The sequence below is a fragment of the Calonectris borealis genome, chromosome 13, assembly GCF_964195595.1.
Source record: "Calonectris borealis chromosome 13, bCalBor7.hap1.2, whole genome shotgun sequence".
Classification (NCBI taxonomy): Eukaryota; Metazoa; Chordata; class Aves; order Procellariiformes; family Procellariidae; genus Calonectris; species Calonectris borealis.
In genome coordinates this window covers 3,262,133-3,288,435 of record NC_134324.1, presented here as the reverse complement: position 1 = coordinate 3,288,435, position 26,303 = coordinate 3,262,133, and the positions used below count along the sequence as shown (strand labels likewise).

Genomic DNA, 26,303 nt, shown 5'->3' with positions numbered 1-26,303 from the left:
ACACAGAATTATAAAGACTGAGAGAAATATTGAATATTTGCCTGAGTGAGTACGCTTTGTCTTCTGCACTAGATAAAGGGGGAAACAGTATATGATCACATAATTAAATAAGGAATGATGATGTATACAGACAAAGTTAAATTAGCGTTGCTGGTACAGTATTATTCTGCTGCTTAGGTTTTCTTTTTGAATAATTTATAATGTTAAGAAAATTAAAATGAAATGTTACTGTCTATATGTTCAGGGGTTCCTCCCATACATATGAAGAAAAGGGCGGGGGGGGGGAAGTGACTGAGCTTCTGGGGTGAGGGAGGACTGTCTGGACACAGCTGGTCCATTTTTGTGAAAATTGGTAAGTATACCTTTGGATGATCTCTGGTCCTTAGTTGGTCTTACGGCTCTATGTACCTAATCCAAATCCTGGCTCAGTTTTCATTAAATTAGTGCTTCTGTTTGTTCCTATATTTCATAGTTGTATCTTACCTGAAAGACAGGCCATCTCCTGCTGTTCTGCTGCTCTTCCAGGTCCTGCGGCGGAGGTCGAACCCTCCGGCAGCGCTGCCTTACACTGACACCTGCCGGGAAGCGGCCGGCCGGGCTGCGCCGCGGGCATCGCCGCTCCTCCGCTTGCGGGAGCCACGCTCTCTGTCTCAAAATACATGCCAGAAGCATAACCGAATCCGAATTCGCTGCAATTATCGCTTGTTTCGGCAATGTATGTGAAAAGGAAGAAAGATGCGGTGCATGGGTGGTGCTTCTGGAAGGAATTGTGAGAAAAAGCGCAAATTTCAGTATGACATAAGTTAAAAACACACAGCAATAAAAAATTTAACTCCTTGCAAACTAAGGTTAAACAGTACGCTACAGATTTATCACTGTCTTCTATACCACTTGGTATATCTTTTAATATTATTTTCTGTGTTTACTTTCATATAAGTTTGTGTATTAAAGTGATGATAATTAAGCACAACCTACAAGTGGTATATTCAAAATATTTCAGTAGGTAGAGGATGAAGAACTTAATTTTACACTGAAATTTGTGACTGCCTGCTTTTATGTTGGTTTGGGTTTTTTTAAAAGGCAAAAGTAAATGAGTAAAAAATTGTAGTAACTTGGGTTTTATTGAGCTTTTAAGTGAGTTATGTGTATTATACCGAAAATAGTTCAGGTGTTATTTGGCTGGTCATTGTAGATAGGCTGATCTTTTTTTTTTTTTTCCTGTAACAGTGTTTCAAATTAATTTGCGATGGTTTAGATACTCATTGAAAGACCGAGCATAGACTAGGCTAAAATTTCCCTTTGATATTCATAGGTAAGAGAGTTGAAAAACATTCAGTGCATATACCTAGCTCTTGCAGAAATAACTGTAAACATCTGATGATGAAATTAGTTCCATAGCCTGTTAACTGAAGGGACTAACGTATAAATGGATTTTTGAAACAAAATTAACAAAACAACATTAGGTCAGGTAATATCAAAAAAGGTTCTCTGTGGCATTTATGGGCCACAAGTAGTAAGTTCATTGTACTAAATGTACCCTCCATATCCATGGAGAAGCTTAGTAGCAAACAGAAATCCTTGACGCAGTTCTTGAAATGACGTAATTTAAGGGTAACAGAGTAAGAAGTAGTTTGACCAGACACAAAGAATATTGAAAATCACTCTCTAACTTTTTAAATACTAAATAATTGGATTCAAAGGGCTAGCTAGGGGCATGAGAAGATAACTGAGGGCAAAATTTTGTTTTTATTCTTTAATAAGAATTGTCTTGAATATTTAACTCATACGAACAAGAGAACTCTGCATTATGAAACAGCAGTGATTATTACATAGCCATGCAAGTAAACTAAGCCACTGAGCTGTGCATATTTTTTTTCCCTCTGTGCAAGCAGGCGCACAGACCATTAGGCTTGCTGTGCCGCTTCCACAATCTGAGCTGTACTCTCCCATCCGAACATATTAAACCAGCCTGCAGCAGCTCCTCACTCTGGTCTTTGCATACCTCACAAATTAAAGCTAGGGTGTACCAGGAATTCAAAGGATTTTTATATGTTAGAGTCTCTTTGCTTCCTTTAAGGATGATGAACATATCTCTATGTACTTCACTTACAAAGCAAAGAACCAAAAATTAGCAGACAAGTATTGTAGTTTACCTTTTAACTTCTGATTGACCACATCTCGATTTTAAATTATTAACATTCTGTAATGCCACTGCTTACAACATGTAAGCAGTTAAAGTTTAGTTGCTGAAGTTCTGTTCTCAATCACTTTTTAGAAAAACATGTAAAGCATGAATCCACCCAGTTATCCAGAGATGAAGTTTTGCTTATTTGGAGCAGACAATTATGACGAGAGCTGCCTATGTCATGCTGATTGTGTTTCTTTAAATGAGTCATCTCCTACCCCTGAGGGTACCAAGCAAATCCTATTTCTTTTTGCTTCGTTTTTAAAATTGTTTTGGGAATGCTTAGCTCAGCAAAAGCCAGCCTGCTTGCACTTGTAGAACTGAGAGCGTTTTAATACTAAGCTTTCATTTGACCAAAATCTGTTCTTTTGTAATCCACTAGTTAGCAGAATAACTGGGTGATTGCAGATACTGCAGCTGATGAAAGTGTGAGTTGCCTCTGGGTATATTGGATAAAAATCTCATTTAAAAAACAAGAACCCTGCATATGCAGCACTTACACATTTTCAAAACTGTTTTCTGACAGACAATGAGATAGCACATGTTTATATCCCAAGTAGGAAGCTTGCACTTATCTTAGCTCATGCACAAGATTTTACTTTGAAGATTGTGATTTCAAAATAAAATAACTTCTAAACATTTAAAGCCTAATCATAATGTCCTAAAGAAAGAGATTGATACCAAAGAATGGTTTTGTTACTAGTAGATACTGGAGTTTTTACTAGAGTATATAACCAGCGTGGAGGGGAGCAGTCCTTTACTTTTGGTATTTATAAAATATTTCTTTTTTCATATTGAATTGTAAGATAAAATGTAATTTCAAATGTGAAAGATTATAAGGTACATAATCATAATTGCAGGAAAGACTCATTAATTTGCAGCATAGGTGTTTATTAATCTCTTACAGTTTTGTCTTTCATTGCATGAACTTATTGTAGATTGTTGGAACATGCCTTATCCTTTTAGGAAAGCAGATGCAACGTTCAGGGACTATTACAGTTAGGCTGACTTTCATCATAGACGAAGCACAGGTATAGACAAGCAAAATAAAATTCAAATTCATCTCAAATTTAATTTGGAAAGACATCCAAAATGTGTGGATCTTTTATTCAGATTTTATTTAAAATTAGCTTTTGTGGTGAATTTTTGATCCAGCTGAGTCAATGGGCAAATTTCCCGTGGACTTAGAATCACTTAGGATGTATTTTGTGAGCTGAACTCAGAAACATCATTGTGCCACGGTAGCTGCTTAAGGTGCATCTGTGTGTTGAACACTGTGATGCTGGTCACCTCAGCTTAAGAGAGATGTAGTGGGACCAGAAAAGAGCCAGAGAATGGTACGGACCAACAGCGGTACGAATGGCTTCTGTATGAGGACAGCCTGAACGGCTGAGGATTGTTCAGCCTGGGAAAGAGAGGACGGAAGGGGGATACAGTAATGGTCGATACAACGAAGAAGGGATTGAAAGTAAATGCAGGATGATTAATTGCTGTTTTGCTTAACCAAAAAAAAGCAGTTAATTATCAGCGTGATGCATTAAAACAAGTAAAAGGGAGTACTTTTTTGCAAACTGTAGAACTTTTAGGATTAAAAGGACCAAAAGACATTGGGAAAATTAACAAAGCCAGAGTTATCAGTTGCTGTTAGATACAGTGGTCTAGATGAAACCTTGGTCACAAACTCCTGGTTATCAGAAGCTAGGGCAGAGTACCTGAGGAAAGACCACACAGTCTAACCTGATTCTTGGGCTCTTTCCCTAAGGATTTGCTACTAGACATTGTAAAGACAGGATACTCAGATAGACGGAATGTGGCAGTTCTCTGATGCCCTCATTTGATTGATTACGCTAGTTCCTGAAGCGTAATTCTTGGAGCTTGGAATGTAGTTTTACGGGCTTGGGATACAGATGGCTGGCTGCCCCCCAGGATCCAAAGCCTAAACATAGACATGGTCAGAATAGAAGTGCATTTTTTTTTTTAGTACCTAAGAAAACTGAAACAATCTATCTCTGAAGTACTAGTACAAGCTAAACATTGACTGTTTCACCTGAGGTTCTCATACACGGATTATGTATGTTGCTAATCTGTTCTATCCAAATACAAGTGACAGTATGCCGTTCAGTATGCCTTTTGGTCGTTCTCTTCCTTTCTTCCTTTCTCAGATTATATTCTTCCCTTTGAATATGGTTTACAATCCTCTCTCTTTTTTTGCTGAACTGGAGGTTAGCATACTTAGCATTTTTCTTTTTTTAAAAAAAGTGTCACATGAAAAATATACATTTTTTTCCTTATCTTGAAGGTATTTCTACTTTCAGCTTTTGATCTAAAACTACTTAAGCAGCATTATCTTTTTTACAAGAAAGGAACAGTAGAGGGAGGTGTTCTCTAACTTTCTTACTATCAACTGTTCTGAAGTATGTAATGAAAATCAAATTTACCGTGTGATTTGAATGATACCTGAATACAACAACTATTACATTGCGCTTTAAACATTTTGTGTTTGAAAACAGAAGTTGAAAGACTGTTGAAAGTGTCCAAGATACTTAGCATATGCTCCAGGACTGCATTTGAATGTGTTTATTCAGACACTTAGAAGGCTTTACATACATTTGACGGAAGACAGTTCTGGTTCCATAAATTCAAAAAATCATATCGAGATTGACTTTAAGATATACATTTTAATGAAACTGATTTTGGCGTGTTTTCTGGATTTTGAGTCTCTGGAAAAAATACGATCACTGTGATTACTTTTAAATTTACTTTTGAAGTTCGGATTCATTTTTTAAATATAATTCCAAATTTTGGTCTCCCTGTGGCTACTTAGGGCCAGCTTCTGTATACTTGTCATACATCTCAGGATGTACTGGGCTGCAATTCTTTCCCCTCCTTATTACTGTCCTTTTCCGCTTCCTTTTTCTTTCATTGTCCCACCAATCCACTGCATCCTTTTTTCCCCCCATCTTGCCCACACTGTTTTCTCCTACAGTCTCCCTGCATTAATCTGCACATAGTTTTCCCTTTTGGACACTGCTTATTTCGGGACTCTCACCTGTCCTGTCCCTGCCTCCTGTGCCTTTGTGGTCATTTGCCGTTCTCTGTTGTGCGCCGTTTCCCACAAACAAGGACCCTCAATTTGATACAGTCTCGTATCACCCACTTCCATATTCCGATTCGTGTTCCATCTCCTTGCCGTATTTCCTAACAACAGGTTTGTTTTCCTTGAACCTTGAGGGAAGTAGCATCACGTTGTTGAAAGGTGTGTGGTCTCAAACCCAACAAAAATACGAGGACAGAGTCTAGCCATCCCGAGTGAAATGTTCACAGAAAAAGTGCAATAGTTTGTGATAAGCTAAATATTTACACTGAGGCTGGTGATAAAAGTGTAAGCGTCTGCACGCCTTGCGCAATCAGAAACATACATTTGGATGAGTTTTTTTCTGGGTGTCAGTTAAGTGGATGAAAATAGGTTTTGTCAGAATAGACATATGGATTCCTTCCCAGCTATTTCCAAAAGGGTTCTTGTGCAACCTCTCAGTAACCTCATTTGTAAAATGGGGGAACGGTACCTGCTGCCTTCGTATGGTTTTGCTCAATAATCGGGTCTTTGAAGCATGGTCTTTTGGCTTCCATCCCGGTGCACCTGTCCCTTGGTGAAAGGGTATTTGATGGGGCTGTTTGTCTCTGTCTCTCGAATTGCTGATATGTTGGTCAGACGCTTTCCCAGCTGGGGAGCCATATGTCGCAATTGCTTATGTTCGGTGGCTTTGATTAGGCGTTTTTCTTTCAATTAGATGAAAATCGTCAGATTTTAAACAGAAGTATTAAAAGTGTCCATTTGTAGATAAAAAGGTGAAGTCTGTGGGAGCTGTGAAGTAAGCAAGCAGTACAAGTTTACGTAAAATGGGTACAAAATTGGAGACCCAGCAGGAGTTCTGAGAAGTACAACTTTTGATAATAGCATGGAATTACATACCCATAATGGGTACTACAATGGGATTTTATAGATAAGCAAATCATTACCTTCGTTTTGCTTTTTCAGGAGATAGAAACGAACTGTTTGTTCACCTTGTTTATTCTTCAAGGTATGAGTTGTTTTATATGCAAATTATAAAGTGACATTTGTTTTCAAGTGTCTGTTCTTTTCTGTACGATGTTTTTACACAAAGATGTTTAGGACATGTTCTCCTGCTAATTTTGGGCTATGAAAGTATGAAAACTGTTGGTACATGGATGCTATTTGTCTCTGTAAAGTTATAGCAAAGAACGTAAAATTAGCATTTTTTTTCCCAGTCTTCGGTCACATTTTTAAATTATTCCTGCTGTATTGTTCTCAGTATGGTGTATTAATGCAGATACCTGAAGCAATCTTTCATCGCTTCTCACAAGAGAAAAAAGTTTAGATGAAAGCATTTTGCAGCATGGACAGTATACAGATTTATGGAACTTTGACTTAATCAGTAGAAAGTATATATAGGCACCTTTTATAGAAAAGTGTCTACTGCTTGCTGGGTTTTTTTCCATTAACATTAGTAAAAAATCAACGGTCAACCATGCTGAGAGTGAACGCTCACTACTTTAGAAAGAACATTGCATTATTTTGACTTTACCGCTTAAAAACCAGCAGAGAAATGTACATAATGCTTGGTTGCTGACAGATGAATGAGAACTATTAAAGACCAGGACTATATTTTCATAGAATTTTCATGTGCAGTTACTTAATTTAGGATCGTATTTATCATGGCTACTTGATACAAGTCAGGTAATTGCATTATACAGATACACCTTTATACACAATTTTTATTTGCATCCAAAAAGAAAATGTCATTAGGGAAAATAATTTCAGATCAGCTACTTTTGCATGTCTTCCTGGCACGTAAGTGGCATTTGACTAGTGTGAAAAATCTGATAACGAACGTAGCAGCATCAAAGTTTGAATTAAAAATCCACTCCCTAGAATGAGTAGCAAGGCTTAAGTGATGGAAACTAAACTGCTGGGTTTTGTCTTGTATGTAGTACAGTAAATTTCATTTCTGTGATATTTCTATGGAATCTAAAAATTACTTGGTTTCTTACAGGAAAAGCTATCACAAACTGAATTTTAATTATGTCTTTCCCTACTCCTTGATAAATTGGATTTTGTGTTGCATTCAGTGCGCTTCATTTTAGATTTTATGAGGACCTTCACAGTAATGTCAAATAATGAACGAATGGGCTCATGAACAAATGCTTACTGGCCAGCTGGTAAGTGAAACCTTCTTAATCTCACAATTTAGTTAAGGAGGAAAAAGATCTTGGATTTGAGCGTGGCATACTAGTATGGTCCTGTTTGGACCCCAGAATCATAATATCTGCATGAAAGAAGCAGCTTCCGTGATTCAGCTTGTAGCAACAGTTGCTGCTTATCCATTACTGTTGGCTGGCCCTGCACGTGGTGAATTGCTGCAGGTGGAATTACTGTCACGTCTCACTCCAAGAAGGTAAATTCATAACCTGACTAACAATGACCACTGGACCAAAAAACTCTGCACAGTTTTTAAAACAGTAAAGAAAGAGATATTAAAAGTATCCCAAACATTGGATGTGTAGGAACTCTGGAACCGCAGGCTCTGGCACATATTTGTTCCACGTGTCGGTCAGATCCGAATGTGTTTTTTATGATATGTCAGTAGGACATGTCATTTAAGTGTTGAGTTTTGGGGAATAAACATTTGAAAGTGAACAGGCTTGCCACTTGCTGAAGTATGTTTGAATGACAGCTGTTCTGTTTTCCTAAATTTCAACAAGAAAACTCGCTTGGAGTTTTCAGGAGCTAAATCTGTCAACTCTTTGATACAAAGGAAATTTTGAAGGGCTGGAGCACTGACAGAAGTGGGGGTGGAAGCACAGTTGCAGAACGAAAATCAGAAATAAATATGGATTTACTTTGCACTTTAATTTACATTCTTGCCATATTTTAGAACCCAAAGCAGAATAGGGGTACTTTAAAGCCACTGCTAGTAAAAAATATTTTTAAAAGGCTGTGGGAGTATGTGATCTACCTTCCTCACCACATCCAGTGAAGGTCAGAGTCAAGGCAGAACGGAGAATGCAAGGCAAAGATAGCACAGCTGTGGCTGTGCGTCCTCAGCAGGGGGACCAAGCTAGAACTATCCTGCGTACTGCACTTGCCATCGGTTTATTACCATTCTCAAAATGCTCAGTATCTGGTGCATGCTTATAAATTAATAATGCTTTGGGTGTCATATCTTTGTTTCTGCAACTGCTGCTAATGAAGTTCTCTGTGTGCAGATTTTATTTAAATTCTACTTTTCTTTTGATCTTGCTGTTAGTATTTGAAGTTGACTGATATTTATCACTGGGTTCTCACTACCTGCCCTAGTTTCCCCGGTGCATACCCCATGGCCCTCTTGCTTAATGCTGAACTGGCAAAGATGCTGGCAAACGTATCATAGACAAGCTGATGAAGTCAGACTAATGACTTAGGCTGGGCTCTGAACTTAAAGCTTTTGCTATTTGGGTTGAGGTATTTTTTTGTTTTGATTTTCTTTGGGAGGGGTAAGGGGTGTTACACCCAACAAAAGCTCTTAGTATGGAAGCAGCTACTAACTAGCATAGCTAGTCTGGCAAACTTAGCTTAATATTTGGTGAGCATTCAGTGATACATCATGGAGGCCCTGAGCAAGTCAAATGAGTATTTTAATTCATAGTTTTCAGTGTATTTCTCCTACTGTTAGGTTACTCATTTTAAAAGTGGCCGTATTTTACTGTCAGTATCATTTTGAAAGAAATAGCGCTCGTTTCAGTATAAATGAAAGGGAAGTGTTACCATAAGACAAATTTGTGATGAGTGTTCTTCTGTTGATACAGATGGCATCTGTGTATTTTTATCACTATACATCACTCACAGTGGGAGTCATTCTTAGTCCAATATCTTGCTTTGTGTTTATTAAAATAATCACAGTTTTAGATACGATACTAATCTCTCAGTTCTTTGGAAACATTTGGATTGGTAGATGAAAAAACATTTATTTTGAGAAAGCAAATGATACAATTATTTTCCACATATTTATAAATTTGCAAATAATAAACAAACTATATTGCAAAGCAGTGAATTAGTAAGCTGAAATATTGATTTGTAAGCCTTATTTTTCTCATAGAATATATTGCAAGTGTATGACTGATAAATCGGGACTTCAGATAGTACCAGTAAATGCACTGGGGATAGTTACCTACATTTAAATACAAACTATATTTTCATATTTTTTCCCAAAAGTCCCAGTCTGTTGGTAAGATTCCTCAAAAAGTCTCGAATTTGTTTTTTGTACTGTGATGACTGCAGTTACGTTCCAGCTCTGAATTGGTGATAGTCCACAGCTGTACTAGCTTAGAGGGGAGGATAGAAAGATTTTAAAGACTAGGTTTTCAGCTAGAAGACAGCTACTTGGATCTAGTAGGTTTGGATCAAACTACCTTTTTCTATTTCCCTTCTTCTGGGGATTGCTGATGACTTGTTTGGCTGTTAGCATAACCAAAGCAATTTACAGACTCTCTTGCATTATATAGGTTACTTATGCTCCAGAGGTGCCCATTCTCAGATTAGGAGTGCCCTGTCTATTTTTCCAGCGCCTGAGCCAAACCCCACAAACACAGAATGGGAGAGCAGAGCCGTAACTGCCTACATGCTACTACTCTTTGCTGTATCTGGTGAGTTTGTCTCTATATATTCTACTATAATACCTACATAAAATGGACTATGAATCCCTGCAAATGATGTTGGCAACGCTCCACATAGCAATAGAAATGAGCTGTGGGCTGCGCTCCCCTTCGTCTTTGCAAAATGGTAAAGAGGGAGCAGATTCTCTCCAAGCTTTCCAAACTATGACCTACAGCCTGAAGGGAAACAAAAAGAATTTTTTTGTCTTCATTCTCTCAAACAAAAACCAGTTGCCCCCTGCTTTCTATAGGATATGTGAGGGAGGCGGGCCTGCATGTACAAAAGATGTAAAGTGATGCCAACTGATTATATAATCTATGTGACCTGATCGAGATAGACGACTTCTTACTCAGTTACTGTTTTTTTCATAATTAATGCAGTTTTCGTGTTCTGAACCTCAGCAATTACCCAGTTGAATTAAGTTTTAAAGAATGGTATTCAAACTATGAAATATTTAAATTCAACTTAGATGTAGCCAGATAATTTGCACCAGTAACATTTATTGAAAACTATAAGAAAATGTATGTTTCTATAGGCAGACACACCCAACCTAACCAGTTTGAAATTTGTACACACTTGCATTAGCAAATTGTAGCTTGCTTTGCTCAACTAAAGTATGAGTCATAAAGGTATCAAAGAAAATAACATCCAAAATTCCACTTTAAGAGTAACACATAATTATAAAATTAGTTGACTCAAATGAACAGTCCTCTTCGTAAGCAGAATTATCTTGAATGACCTTCTGTCTAAATATGCTTTTACACAAAGGGCCAACACTTGCTGTCCCTCTTCATGTGAACCCTCCGAGCATGTCAGCGGAATTATTCAAAGGGCAGGGTTACAGAGTCAGGATAGCTTTAGCACTGCTGAGCTATTTGCGTGTAAGAATGCGGGAGGTGGGCTTTTTTGTTTCTTTCTTTGTTCCTGTAGTACATATAACAAATGTACTTTAGTGTTAAATACTCCAGATATACCAGCAGAACACGACATTTGTATTCATGGTATAAAATGTAATTAGAAAGAATTCCCTATCTTCACTTGATTGGTAAAATTCAGTTGCCTCTGTAATGGAGAAGGGACAAATTTTTCACTTACATTGTTCTGACGGGACTAATTCCATTAACTTCAGGGCAGTTACTCAGTACTGACTGCCACGTTCAGAATGTGTGCCATGTTCAGCCGAGTTCAGAATGTGCCCCCTCAGATTTGAAAACACTCAGAATCTCTCAGCTGTGAGAAGATCACACCACAGAAGAATGTAATGGGGAGAAAGGAATATTTCAGAAAATAACTTGCCTAATCCATTTTATAAATTCATATTTACACATACATACATTTATATTTACATATTTACACATCTTAGAAAAAGGGGCATTACAAGTCATAGAATTCAAGCCACTGTGACGAGCTGGGATCAGCTTTGCCTGGGGCATGGTACATGAGAAACAATAGTTTACTAGTAGGACTTCCTGAAATGGAACTCCACTTTGTAGTAAGGCGCAGGCAGTAGATATAAATGTTTTACCTTGAGTAACCTAAAATTCGTAACAGAACTTGGGAGAAAAAAGGATGATCCTGTATACACACATTTTCCTATAAGCTAAGAATCTTCACTGTTTACCACTTTAATGATGGATCTATCATGCTTACCAGCTGGCATAGTCAATTAGTGGGGTTTTTTGGTAGAAATAGCTTATAATACTTTACATATTGAGGTGTTATTAATGTTTAGAATAAATCTAGATGTATTAAATATACGGTATTATCCATGTTCATAAACAGAAATTAATGTCATTAAGAGATAATTGGATATATTTGTAACTAAGTAACATTCTCTAGTGAAATTACATGCATTCCACTTCCTATATTGGTTCAAACGTCATTAATATTAAAATGCAAGACAGACATCCTTCAAAAGAACACCATGCAGTTGTACAAAACTTTAATTTTTAAAATGAATTATAAGATGGAGCTATTTTCCTGCCTAAAACATCATGTAGCTTTGCGTATTACAACAACCTGCATAGAATTTGGAAGGAAGAGCTGGGGCTATAAGAGCACAGAATTGAGGTGCTACTGTGCAATTCTTTTGGAATTTCTCCATGGAAGAATAAATTTCAAACATGTCTTGTAATGCCCTTTTAATGGCAGTTACCTGTACTTTTTCAGTGTATTTCTTTACTTCATCCTTCTTCCACTTCATCAGTCAGTACAAGATACCAGCTTGCATTAACTGATTGTATAATCTTTAATAATGTCATGAGGTAATAATATTATATGTCCCAGAAAACACTATGGGAACTTCATATGAAAATACTGTATAATTATTTCTTGCACTTGATTATATGTGTGGAGCAAGTCTAAATCAAAAAATCATATTTAATTCACACACAAAAAATACTACTGGAGTAACAAATTAGAAGCTGTCAGATATAAGAGATCAGAATTTGTTTTCCCCACATCTGCAGGAATGCACTCAGCGAATTGATAAGGCAGAACATACAATTTTTCTACCAAATTTTGTAAGAATGCTATTGCAAGATTTCTGCCATCTGTAACTCATTTTAGTGAGACCAGCTGTTCTTGTGTTATTTTGACCACATCTATTTCATAATTGCAAAATACAACTCTTTTAGGTTTGGATTTGATCCAAAATAAAATTTGTAAAGCAAAAATAAAATGACAAACAGCGACATCAGATCCTACCCTGCTTGTCCCTCTCCACTTCGAATGCGGTGGCTCTTACACTTTGTATTCTGGTTTGACTCATTTGTAAACATGAATGCATATACAAAAACACTATCAGAACCATTTTTTAACTGTGTTGTTGTGGTGTATATATAGAAATAGGTTATACAATAACATATTAAAAAAGTTCATTACATATTATTGAAGCAAGGTTTTATAAATCTGTCTTAGACATCATGTAAAAAAGAAATATTTAATATATGGAATAAAAAGTATTCATAAGTATTACAATGATTTAAAAATTCTTCTTGATAACTTGTTGGCTTGAATGAAAGTATGAGGTAAAAAGGATGCCTGAACAGAAAATTATTGGCATGTATTTACAATTTTTATCAAAAAAATAGTTGTTTAGATGTTTGATGTCAGAAAAATACAACATACTGGGTATGAAACGGTATTAAAGTCCTACGTGTGAAGTACATCAAAGTAATTCCTCTAATAATTAAACTTTCATATACTCCACTATTCTGTTTAACTAACTATTCTGTTATTTCTATAAAGTTTTTTCTCCCTACAGGTAATATGTACTAAAGACAGTTCTAATTATTTATCTTGATACCGTACTTTAAAACCTATAATAATCTGTTGTTTGCTAGGATTATAACCAAATTTTACTATTTAAATTTGCGTACACAGGCTCAACTGCTTGAATACTGTGACTCACTCCATTGGTAGGTGAGTACCATCTTCCTTCCTACATCTTGTTTGTGTTTTTTGGCAAGTATTTTCAAACGCAAAGTATTTTCAAGGCCTAATTGTCAGACGTAGTGGCTTGAAATCCATATTGCATTAGGTAGTATTCAGTAATTTTGAATGTCATATTACTGGCTTGGAATATTATATAGTTACTATCTTTTCTATTGAAGCTCAAAAATGTAACCTGTGTTCATTTAATTTCTTTGACATTAGCTACTGAAGAAAGGGAATATATCAGATTGAATAGTTAATCCAGGGACTGGTTTATGTGTTTGATAATGCAACTTGTTCTGCAGTGGCTATGGACAGGTTACAGCATGCCTATAATTATATATCATATAAACACATTACAGCAGTAGTTTCTATAGGCACAGTTCCAGGAACAATCTGGGTTTGTTCTAAATAACAAATATAACGCCATTGCAAAGTGTGGGAAACAGTGCATAACATTCAGTAAAAATGCTGATGCTGGTAGGACTATCATTTGGCTGTTATGCACATAAGAATACAAGAAAAAATTAATTAATTGGAGATTGTTAGGAAGGGGTTGGAGGTAATTGTTTTGCCAAATTAGTAGTCTTGAAGATAAGACCAGGTTCACTAGGAAATTCCTTCCTGTCACTATTTGGCAAGAATATATGAAAGGGAGGTTAATCAGCTGTTCTTTAAAATAAGTAAAAAAAGCCTTTTTTGGAGAAAGCACCTCCTTCCTACCAGTCACGATTCCTTGCCTCATTGCCAGCTGCTGAACCAGTTGATGTTTCAAGTATATCAAAGGGAGTGATGGACATGTATGTAGAATATGCAGAAGCATTTTCGGTTTGTTACATGGACCAGGCTGGGAGGTACTTGCAGCTCTTTGTGACTACGTTCCTTTTTTATTCTGAGAGTGAATTTTCTTTACAGCAAGGTGGCTCTTGGAATTCAGACACTAGCTTATATTATGTCTCTGCATTAAAAAATAAAAAATATATGATGGTTTCTTCTAACGATTCTTCTCTATTACTGTTTTTATCCTTGTGAAATCTGGTTGGAACATAACGGATACCTTTCTTCTCCAACAACTCTTCATAATAGTCTAAGAAGGATTTCCTAACCAGTAATAAGGATATCACTTGTGGTTTCTGTGCTTGTTGAAAGTGGCTCACTGAAAAACAAACACACAAAACCTCACAACAAAAGAAATACGCTTTAACTAACTAGCTATTATATATGCTGTAAGGACTTGAAAATACACAAGGAAAAGAACGTATCATCCTGACAGCTTTGTCATAACAGAGCAACACTTGTCACTTGTGGATATAGTTCCAGTGTAGCTCTGGTGGAGCCGTACAGCTCAGGCAGAGCTTGAAAGGTTCCAGCATGGTGTCAGTGTTTGATTGCCCGTAAAGCCACTTAAGAGAAGATACAAAACCTGCAGTAGGAACTGCTGAGGTCCATCGACTCATCCTTTCTTTTCCATCCCAAGTATTTCAAAACCTGCACTTTTTTTGCTTTCTAGAACATGAATTATGGCAAAACTGATCAAATGTATTAATTTACATTCCTGACATTTTTTTAGTGTTTTACTGAAAAGGTCTGAAGGATAGGGTTTAAAACATCCATTTATTGAAGGACAGTTTATTTTATAATTACTGTACTACAGAAGAAAGGAATGTATGTATCTAATCCAGTTTCTTATGCAGGAAAGGAAAATGGTGTCAAAATCAGAGAATAAAAGTCAAGATTCTTATTCTGGGTCTGCAGCTACAATATTATGCTTTGTGATGAATCATTTAACATCCCTTTACTTAGTCTGCCTCCTGTAATATGGTACAAAAAGCCAATTTTTCGTGATTGTGTACTGACTAAAAAGAAAAAATTGTTTCACATCTTTGTAACGATATGTAGATGCAACACAATGGCAGAGTATAGTTGTTGCTTTGTTTAATGGTAGGAACTGTGGGATTCTTTGCAAAGTTTCTCTTTAAAGAAAGAAATCTAGCAGGGTACGTTCCAAGAAATATTTACGGTCTAGAACACCTTGTCTATAACAACTTTTAGAAACATTGGGCATGTGCTTTTGGCTTGCTGTCATAATAACTTTGGCGATGATGCTTATCATTCTTATTACTATTATTATTTTTATATAGCTGATTAAATGTCATAACACTTGGAAATTAATGTTCTATTTAATTACAATAGAAGGACAGCTGTTAGGTGTAGTGATGACTGTTCTTTATTTCACCGTCTTTGAAGTTTAACTCCACCCTACAAAGCACCTTCTTCCTCATTTATACCCAGAATTCTCTCTGTAAAATGCTTGCACAAGATTGATATGTATTGCCATCCATTCAAAACAACACCAAGGTTACAAATCAAAACTGTTTGAATCTGAGTCACAGTAAAATTGCCTAGTCACTTATTGTTCCCAATGCATTGGGCTAAGATAATTCTGAAATACTTACGTTTCTGCTCTTGTCTACAACGAAAGTTACATAGCACGGTCTGTTCTGTTGTTCTAGTGTGCTCAGACTATAAGCATTTGAATTATGAAACTAAATTACCTACAAATATTTCATTAAAATTAGCCAGATCACTTATGTGCTATATTATTTTATTTTGTAAATTTTCTGTATTTTCTATATAAATACCTTTTACACCTGTCAGATCAATTACTTTCCCTTTGCGCTGTATTTTGCTCAGTCAGTAGCCCAACCAGTAGTGACAAAGCCAGTTCAAAATCAAGATTTGTTTTCAAATTTTGTTCATATTTTAAGAATCCCAGAACCTGGTAACTTCTGTAAATTATAATACAAAATTGATCTGAATGAGAGAAGTAAGGTGCAGGACATAAAACATAATCCATAATTTGTAAAGTTTAGGAAAAAAGTTGAAGATTCTCAACATTATATTTTATTGTTTGTCTTCAAATACTACACAGAGTAAAAACTATCATAATTACAATGATGATTGTAAGTTTGAGTTGCTGTGTAAGACTCTATTAGCGCTCACAACTTTTGGAGGTAACGAACTCGGCATTCTGCAACAAATTCTAAATTCCTATGAAAGAATTTAGAAAAGGAATTATGGCACCATGCTGACCTTTATTTTGCATATAAAGGATTTGAATCTTAAATCTGAAATGAAATGTCATTCTCTCTCCCATTTTCAAGACAGCAAGTTGGAGTAAAGCACTCTGCTTTAATACTGTGATGGGGCTCCTGCTGGTTTTTTATACAACAGATTATCGTTCCTGGTTTAACAGTCCCGTGTAGGTCGTTCCCAGAGAAGGGGAGGGTCACTCCCAGCAGGAAGCAGGACGGTTGGACTCGATGATCTTAGAGGTCTTTTCCAACCTTAATGACTCTATGATTCTATGATCACGTGTAACCAGATCATCTGTCCCCGTGCAGTCAGCTCTCAAACACCCTGTCTGGCCTAAGGGCAGTTCATAACTTCTTGAGCAAACCCAACCAGCTTCCAGGCTAAGTGTAGACATTTCGGGATTCTTTTGAGTAGTTTTGCAACCCCTGACTAATTCTAAGTGAGTGTGTTTGGTTTGCCCAAAGAGCGATAGCCTACCAAGATAGTTGATTTCTCCTTTTGGTACTCTTTCAGATATTTCTAGAGAGAGTCTCTGCTTTGTTTTGATTTTTTTTTTTAAGTGGATATTTCTTTGAGATTATTAACTTCGTTGTCATACATTCTTTAACCTGTGAAAGAGAAAGAAAATGGCATTCTTCTCTGTTCACCGCAAACAGTTGTAGAAATAATGGTCTTAAGTGGCAGCAAGAGAAATTTAAGCTAAACTTGAGGAAAATACTCTGATGACAACAGTTAAGCACTGGAATAGATTGTCTACAGAGGTTATGCTGTTGCTAGAAAGGGACCGACAAACTTGAAGAAGCATTTAGGTATAGCTGATTCTGCCTTGGCATAAGTGAATGTATAAAATGACCTCTCAAGGTCCCTTCCACCTTCCGTTGTCGATGAATCAAGAAAAGAGAGAAAGTGTGCCTCATTCCTCTTCAGCCTCAGCAGAGGCTGACTTAGATTTCTTTCCTTTCCTTGTCAAGGCAGAAGTTATGACCCTGATATGCTTTTATTCTGTTGATTTATTGGTTTATTACCTATTCAGTTTGTGTGGCTTGGAGAAGCAGGCTTTGCAATTGTATGCAACAAAGATAATGATGGTGCTTTGTAGTTCTCTTTCACTTTTCTTCTAAGACTGACAAAGGATCTTTACGATATGAATGAAATTATGATGGTCATTCTTACAGGATTGAACTGTCATATCCATAAAAAATACACCAACATATGTAAGTCCACACAGAAATGTAACAGGAACAGAGATGAGTTTTGCATCCTCAAAATCCTGTCCCTGGCTTAGTTGGGAGGAAAACCCCGAACTGTTGACTCTAGGAAGCTATGCTGCATTTTTCCCTTAAAGCATATGTCATAGGCAAATGCAGAGCTTGTCATTAGAACTCTGAAATTCTTATCTGTGAAGCCAGGACAGTTTTTGCAGGTGGAAAGATGTTTCATTCACTGGGATGGAGGAATGGTAGTTAAGCTCATTTGACGGAGAGAGCTCTCTCGTGTCCAAAATCCTAGAATGAAATTCTTCGCACGTGTTCATGCATTCGGTGAAATCAGAGGTCTTTGTACTGTGTTTACTGAACAGCTTTTATGAGATATAAATACCAGCACATTCTGGTTAGTTTCTAACAAACAGAATGGTCTACTCAAGCCCAATATGGTCCTGTGTTAGAGCAGATTGGGTAGCACACTTCAATGATGGGAAATGCATTTAAATTTTATCCAATGGCGTGTACGGTTTATAAATTTAGATACATTGTGGGTGTATGGAAGCTGATTGTATAGCATTATTCATTATGTGCCTTATATCAAGTTTTGGCTCCTATTCTGTTCAATGATTGCACATTAGCATTCTTCTTGATCTGTGTGAAGCTTCCTGCAGAACTGGTCTGAACTAGTCACTCCTGCTTAAAGAATACTCTTGCTTCTGTTCCTGTCATTAGAAAAACTTATTATTGATAGTTGATGATTTTCCAGTACTCTTCCCAGTTCATAAAACTACAAACTGGATGCTTACAGACCAGCTATGTCTCTGAAACAGCGTTGACAGGTGGATAGACAGGGGACTGATGTCATTTATGAAAGGCTCCTGATTATTCCCTTCTACTTTGGCCACAGGTAGAAGGTTCTTCTGTGTCTTTCTGACTGATCAGTTGGGTTATCAGCTGACTTGCAATTAAAATAATAAGGCAATTATTAAGTCAAGAGTTCTGGAACTGATAGTCTAAATTGCACTGACCGCAGAATTAGTAGTTTGTGAATGAGTAGCTTGTGGGGGAGAACTCGGTTGTTCTCTCTCTTCTCTCTCCCTGTCTGCAAAGCACATGCCTCTTTCTGCTACACTGAGTTTATTTTAGCCACGTGCTCTTTGGTGTAAAATGCTTTCATTCTGCCTTGTGGATAATCTTCCTTAGAGACAGAGAAGTTGGGGGAACATCTTTTCTGATACAGTTAAGGTAGTTATTACTATTATTATTATGGTTATGAGGCGAGGATTTTACCAGTAGCTTTAATGGCTGATAAGAATAGCTGATGAATGAACAAAGCCAGGTATGGCATAGACCATGCACACAGGCAAAGACCTAGTGTCTGAAACTTGCCATCTCTTATTTATCCTTTTGTTTTTGCTTTAGAAAAAAAAAATCCAATATTCTTATCTTAAAACAATAAATCTTGTTTTTCAGATGGTATGAATTAGCGTGGAAGACCAATATCTCCCTTGCAAAGGAAGAAAAATTTCTCAAGTTGATTATCTTCAATAGCCTCTCAAGTAAGGACCGTTCTCATTACAGATATTACAAAATATCTCATGTTGCCTTTGAGATTTTATGAAAACAGGGTAATCTTAAAACAGTCTCTTTTAACTTGAAGTTTTTAAGCCTCTCTTGATTTGCCTTAAAGCCTGAACCTGTTTATGACTGAAGATTCTAGCTTGTTCACTGGTCTAACAGCAACAGAAAGTAGAGAAGTGACCGTGTTGACAAATATTCCAAGATACTTGTATCAATTCATGTAGGTCACCGACTAAAGTGACTAAATATAAGTGAAAACGTTGCTGCTAACTTCAGCTGCCTTAAGGTTAGGGCCATGCACACCACCTTTGGATACCTAGTCTGTTCAGAATGCCTGTATTGAAAGAACAAGAGTCTAACAACCTGCCTTTTCAAGCAACAGAAGTAGCTTAACACTTGGTTAATAAATTGCCTATGTAACAGATAAATTGAGATTGAAAAGTTTTGTCTTTTTGAATACTGAAAATGCACTTCAGGCAGAATGGAGCTACTGTTTCACACAATACACTCCAGAAGCTGTTAATTTCTGAGAAGTTTGTAGGAAGGGTTTATGTTATACCATTGTTACAGGAGAAAAGAAACTGAGTGTTAAAGCAGATTATTTAGAACTTAACTAATGCAGCAATATTACATATCAAGCATAGGCTTGTTTTAATGTGTGTGTGGGGTATGCTTGCTTTTTAGTACATGTATTCCTGACAAGTTACGCAAGTAAAGACTTTCTTGACAAATATAGTAATGCACAAATAAAAATAGTTGTAAAAGAACAATTACGTGTGAACCAGATAGCAGAAAGCAGAACAGGAAGGCTGAAGTATTACCTATGTGTGAAAACGTTAATGTAGAAAACAGAATCTGGTGATATTGAAATGCATCTCTGTAAAATGGAAAAATGTTTGAGGAAAAAGTAAATAATCTGATACAAACATAAAAGCACCAGCTAATGTAGATTGAAATAACAGCATGACTTTTTGGTATTGTGCACATGTAAACTCATATATCTATGTAAATCATAAGTATTCCCACAACAGGGAACCTCTTCAGAGTGCTACTTGCTTAGAATAACCAATATCCAGAGATGATAGGAAACTACTAATTTGTTAAGCTTCTTTAAATGAGGAAATAGAAGGCGGTTAGTGAAAGCCAAGACTCTTTAATCTCTCACTGCTCAATGGACTTTGCTCTTACTCTGTAGCCTTATGTGGAATATGTATGTATCAAGACCTACCTTGGAGGAAGGTGCAAAGTATAACTTTATTCATACTAAAAGAGTAATCCTCCATATCATGATAGGTTGTTTTAAAACATCATTTACAACCCAACTGAATGTGACTGTCTAGGAGAAGGTATATGGGGGAGGTTGCACTTGCAGAATTAAAATTTTCATTATTTTGTATGACCTCTGTGAACCTGTGATCCAGAAGGGAAGTTACAGAAGTTGAGAAGAGAGTAATCATACTGAGAGGTTAAAACTAGAAAATGCTTTCTGAGTCAGAGTTACAATACGTACCAAAATGGTACCTACACGGTTCCTGAAATGTTGTTAAAATCGAAGAAGTTTGACAGTCCAGTATGATGTTTCAAATTCTGAAGCTAGTGCTCCTCTCGGAGAATTAGAAGTAAAACCAACTCCGCTAGCTGGTAGCACCGGAGAACAGAGCCCCTGCTTTTTCTGCCAGGGATGCTGCGTTCACTTGGCTGATGCACCGACCAGTAATCATCCCCTCTTTCAACTTTCATTTTCACAGACTCATACTGTACGTAAGTAAGGGTGAGATACTGAAGTAAGAAAGAGTTACAGGACTGATGTTTGTGCTTCCTAAAGCCCATTTCTAACACTGGGTACATTTTACTGGCTCGAGTGGTTTTACTAGCAGCGTGACGTAGGGTTAGCTCTACCTTGGCACAATTAATTCTTGTATTCTAGTTTGGGTAGAGGGCAAAACAGATTGGCCAGCTGCTACATTTCCAATTGGTACAAGTAAAGCAAGTCTGAGAACAGACAGTTAGTGGAACTGGGTCAAAATAAAAATGCCTTTCTCAAGAAAGCAGTTGTGATTTTGACATGCAATCTTTCGAATCATGAAATTAAAATTAAAATATACATTTAACTGAAATGTTTTGATTTTGACTTTTTTCCCACTTTAAATGTAAATAAAAAGTAGTTATAAAACTAAGCATGACAGCACACTCAGTCCCTATCAGCAAAAGAAACTTTTTGAAGAATAAGGATATGTTAAAACTCATCAGGTATCTTGTGGGCTTAAAGAAAAAAAAAAAAAGAAAGAAAGAAATGTTGCCGTTCAGTGTATTCTGGTATACACCACAAATCATACAACACAATCAGAAAACCAAATATTCATCGCTTTACTTAAGGCTCCTATTTGAATTCTTTCTTGTGATAGATAAGCAGTCGTTACTGCAAAAAGGTTTTAAAAGATAACGAAAAATTTTACGCTTAAATGGGTTATAAAAGCCATAAAGCCCTTCCAGTAAATGAAAGCTCTCATAAACAAAATATCAAGTCCTATTTAAAAGAACTGTTTCATGTTGTTTACGCTGCCAAGTTGCTGATCATGCATAAAGTTGTTCTCTTAATAATGAGTTGGTTAGAGTAACGCCCATCATCCAAAAATGTATTACCTTGTAGGAGATCTACATTTTAATCAGCTGACGAAACAGATGTGGGAGGATTGTCATAAGCTCTGTTTCTGAAATCAGAGAGAAGCAATTACAGATCTATGGGGGGAAAAAAGCTATAAAGTTGGTTTCTTGCTTTCTACCTGACCAGTAAGAGACAAATTAGAAATGTAAGCTTTCTCAAAAGAGAAAGTCCTAATTTAAGGGCTCAAATTGAGTACTTCTTAAAAATGAAATTCTGCACAATGTTTTACTTAAGCAAAACCAAAAGCTTGCTAAATGCATAACCTGGAAACTTTTCCATGTTACATAAAGACAAAATAGCATAAACTCTGTACTCACAGAAATAGTTGAAATTTCAGGTATAAATTATAGGAATATAGCAAAATTTAGGTCACTGCAAGGGAGAGGAACTATGGAAAAAACCCCTAAATTTCACGACAGAAGGATACATGCTTATAACCTCTAACTGTTTAAATATATTTAGCCAAATAATATGGTATAAAAGAGAGGATATATAGATCACAACTGTATTTCAGTTAGCCTCTTTGGATACTAGAACATGAAGCAGGTTAAATTGTCCCCATTCCAGTTTCTGTGACCAGATTGCCTGAGCTATTTAGACATTATGTTCCAATCCGTGTATAGCTATGACATACATTGACCAAAGAACTGTCTATTAATTACACTTACTATTTTAAATTCCTTCATTGAAAGAAGAAAATAGAAATTTTATAGCAATTGAATAATGTGGAGATGATAATGCATCTGAAATGAAGTATATCTTAAACCATTCTTTCTTCTTGATAGGTTACTGGGTGGAAAAATAGTCTATAAAATCTATAGTAGATTTTATTTACGGATGTTAAGAACTTATGAGCTTGCTTTTAGTATTTTTATACAGTTTTTAATTTTTTTAGACAAATTCTAAATGCTTTTCTGTGTTATTTGCGTAATGATTTCAAATTTTCTTTGAACACAGACCAGCTGTTTCTATGACACATTTTTAGTCATGCACAAGTAAAAGCAAAGATAAATAAACACCCAAATCCCTGTCTTGTTCTCCCTAAAAATCCAAGGTACCAACTTTTATTTTAAAGTATGTCACAATCGCAGCTCCTTTATCTCTTTTATTAAAGAGGATTGTTCTTTAGGCAGTCTGTCCAGGAGAGGGAAATGCAAATTGTTGCTTTGGAATTGAACTCATTTCCTGCTCTTTGGTCATAATGAATGTAATATCTTTCCTTGGCGTGAAACTTAAAAGTATCTAGCTCCACAGATCAGCTGTTCCTTACTATGTTCCATATGACTGCCGGCTCTTTTCCTTTACCAGTTTTCTCAGAGCATCACTGAACTATAAATTAGAACTGGCAGCATAATATAGATATCACTGATAGGTGCTCAGAGGACTTCTGCAGTATCGTGAAGAGAGGAAAGTTTAGCATCGTCTTTTGCTATTTATTTTGTACTAAGCCTTATTGTTGGATAAAATTCTGTACTTAGCATACAATGTTATATTCTTAAGGGTTTTTTTTTTGCAGTCAATATTTGGTAAATGATGACTGGTAGTGTTTCATTAAAATGAGGCATTCACTCTTTAGCATGCTGAATAAGGTCTTTAATGGATAGGAGAAAAGTTGCTCAACATGTTTGGTTTTGTTTGATCACCAATCTCATGCATAGTATTAATTATCTGAAACAAAGTAAATAGACTGTTAAATAACCTCAACAATTCAAACAGGAAAATGGTTAGAACAAAAGAGTGACTTCTGCTTAAGGGTAAGTACAGTACTGTATGATTTCACTTCATAGAATGATATGCAATCTTTTGAGCTTTTGAGTTGTTGAAGATACTGACAGCCGTCACAAAAACAGTATCCTTGTAAAACAAAGTAATTTTATTCTGTTTTGTCACTTTCAAAGTGTAGTACAAAGATCATTTCCCCCCTCTGCTGGTGTAGCAAAAGTAGGAGGAGCGTATTTGCATGTTCCTTGGCAATTTTAGATTATAAATCATCCTAGCTATTAATAATTAGATGCAATTTTTAAGTCTAGATTTTTTGGTGTATTCCAAGGATTTCCATTTCTTCTTTGATTTTCCATTGTATAAACTTCAACTGATAGCACAATTTATTACAAGGAACATATTAATGGGATAAGAGAGTTTTTCTTCAAACTTGCAACAGTCACTTTACGGTCTGATCATTAGTTAATGCCAGCACAGTAAACAATAGTCTTTAGAACATACCCTAAACTCTGTTTAACCCTTTCTGCTGCTGAATTTTCTTACCACTGAAACACTGTAGCGTATAAAGAGAATTAAAATTCTGAAATCATGTAAGAAGCATTTCAGATCCAATCTTGCTAGCTATGCATTGCAAGATACCTTGTTAAAATATGTTCCTAAATAATACAGCAGGTAAAAAGTCATTGTGGATGACTATACAGTAACGCTTATATGGAACGTATGAAATGATGGGCGCTGAGCAGCCTATTACTGCTCTAGTGCAAGACTCTGTGGTCATGACAGATAAGTCCAAGAAAACATCACCTTAGTGGCAGTCAAAAAAAGGCAAATCAAACATTAGAAACTATTAGGAAAATAATAGAGAACAAAAAAGTAAACATCATTGCACCATTGTATAAATCCATGATTTTTCCACATCTGGAATACTGTGCAATGATCTACTAGAACTGGAAAAGGATCATGTAAAGGGCATTAATCACCCATGATATGGAATAACATCTCTATGAAGAAGGTTGAATGGGCTGGTTTTTTCTAGCCTGGAAGAGAGAGGACTTAACAGAGAAATGATAAAGTTGTACAGAAGAACTAGGGGCTGTTGAACTAGGAGTTAGAATCAAAAGGAGGTTCTTCACGCAGCAGTAGCAGATCTGCTGAAGTTCCAGAGGACTTTGTAGGTGCAAGAAGTTTACATCAATTCAAGAGGCATACTGAGCAAGTCCATATATTTGAGAGATGAGAGTGAGATTTGAGGTTACTGGTGAGAAAAAAATGTATTGTCCTTATAAAATACCTGGAGTTGAAAACAGTTGGTGAGTGGAAGAATATTGGCAGAGAAGTGTTTCACTGGCTTGTCCTCTTCAGACCCTTTTTGGAATATACTGATGGTTCTTCAGCATTTGCATCGGCTACTGCTTGAGATGGCCTTTTGATCTGAACTGGTATAGTTGTTCTTATGTTTTTAATTAAAGTATAAACAGCCAACTAGTGCTGTCCTAAAACAGTATCAAGGTATTTCCTAAGAGGTACTGCTTTTTTTTCTCGTGGGAAATAAAAGTATGTTGTGATTGCAAAGGCACGAACCAGAAGGGCAAAGGATGAGGCAGTACAAAGGACAACCTGTCATCCTTTCTCCCAGTATTCTCTATCCTGAAATTGCTGTGGAAATGTGGCTCCAGGTGCCACAGAGCCAATGCTCCCTCTACACTAGTAGGTTTTCCCCAGTCAGACCTTTGCTCAATACTGGTCTGTTGTTTCCCCTTCCCCACTCATCCAGTGGCTCCTCTATAATCCCCTCACCAGCAGCAGCACCAGCTTTGCAGTCAAAGATCAAATTTTCTTGTTTTCCCAGGTGTCAGGCTGCTTCCTGTGTTTGCAAGAGAGTTGATTTAACTTCACTCCTTCGAAGCATTTACATTCTTCCCCATCTCCCCAACCAATCACTTCTCCATCCTTATATATTTATATTATAAGCAAAGTCTGATTTCTTTCTTCTGTCCAATTCATTCTGCCTCTGTACTTCCAGTAAAGTATTATTCTGATTATTAAAAATCAGAAGCCATTTGCCTGATGACAAATATTACATACATATCCATACAGAATTAAGGGCAAAAAGGCAGTTGAGAAGCAGAAGCTTTGGACAAAAATTAAAAAGACATTTGAATCAGAAAGTGCAGTTTGCTCATACAAGCAGTTTCATAAAAGGCAAGATCGTGAAGCCTGACCTGCATACAATAGGCTATAGCCACCACCAAGTAATTTTTGCTGTAAACACACTGATTTAACAATAAACTTCTGATTTAACAGAGCTGGTCTTTTAAAAAGACAATGATCTACTTGTGATTTAAACAGCCAGTTTTAGACACTTGCCATCTTGTCTGAAAATACCCTGCTTCATCTTTATAGGCAATTAATGGTGTTAAGCTTTTGTTGGTTAAACAAGAGCAGAGCTCTGTAGCCAGGTTGTCCCAGCCATTTGGAATGAGGAGAGAGGTGTCTTCTTGCTTAGATTGCTTTCTCTGCCAGGCATTGTCCCACTATCAGCACAGGCTGATCGGGTAGCCCAGGGTTAAGAGGTTAATAGGAACAAAGTGGCTGCACTGGGCTATCTGGATCAGTGTCTGCAGACAGGCACCTTCCACCAAACCTCAAGTGCATTACGGCTCTTCCTTCAAAGGGAGGATCAGAAAACCGAAGCCTCTG

General features: G+C 36.6%; 1 protein-coding gene across 1 annotated transcript in view; it reads left to right on the top strand.

The window, feature by feature from the left end:
- The first annotated feature begins 8,503 nt into the window (after nucleotides 1-8,503).
- The window catches only part of POF1B (POF1B actin binding protein), a 37,786-nt gene continuing 19,986 nt past the window's right edge, over nucleotides 8,504-26,303 (top strand). The window contains exons 1-3 of the mRNA XM_075161954.1: nucleotides 8,504-9,889; nucleotides 13,284-13,322; nucleotides 19,109-19,194. The gene's annotated coding sequence lies outside the window, so the exon portion shown is untranslated. The remainder of the gene's footprint in view (nucleotides 9,890-13,283; nucleotides 13,323-19,108; nucleotides 19,195-26,303) is intronic.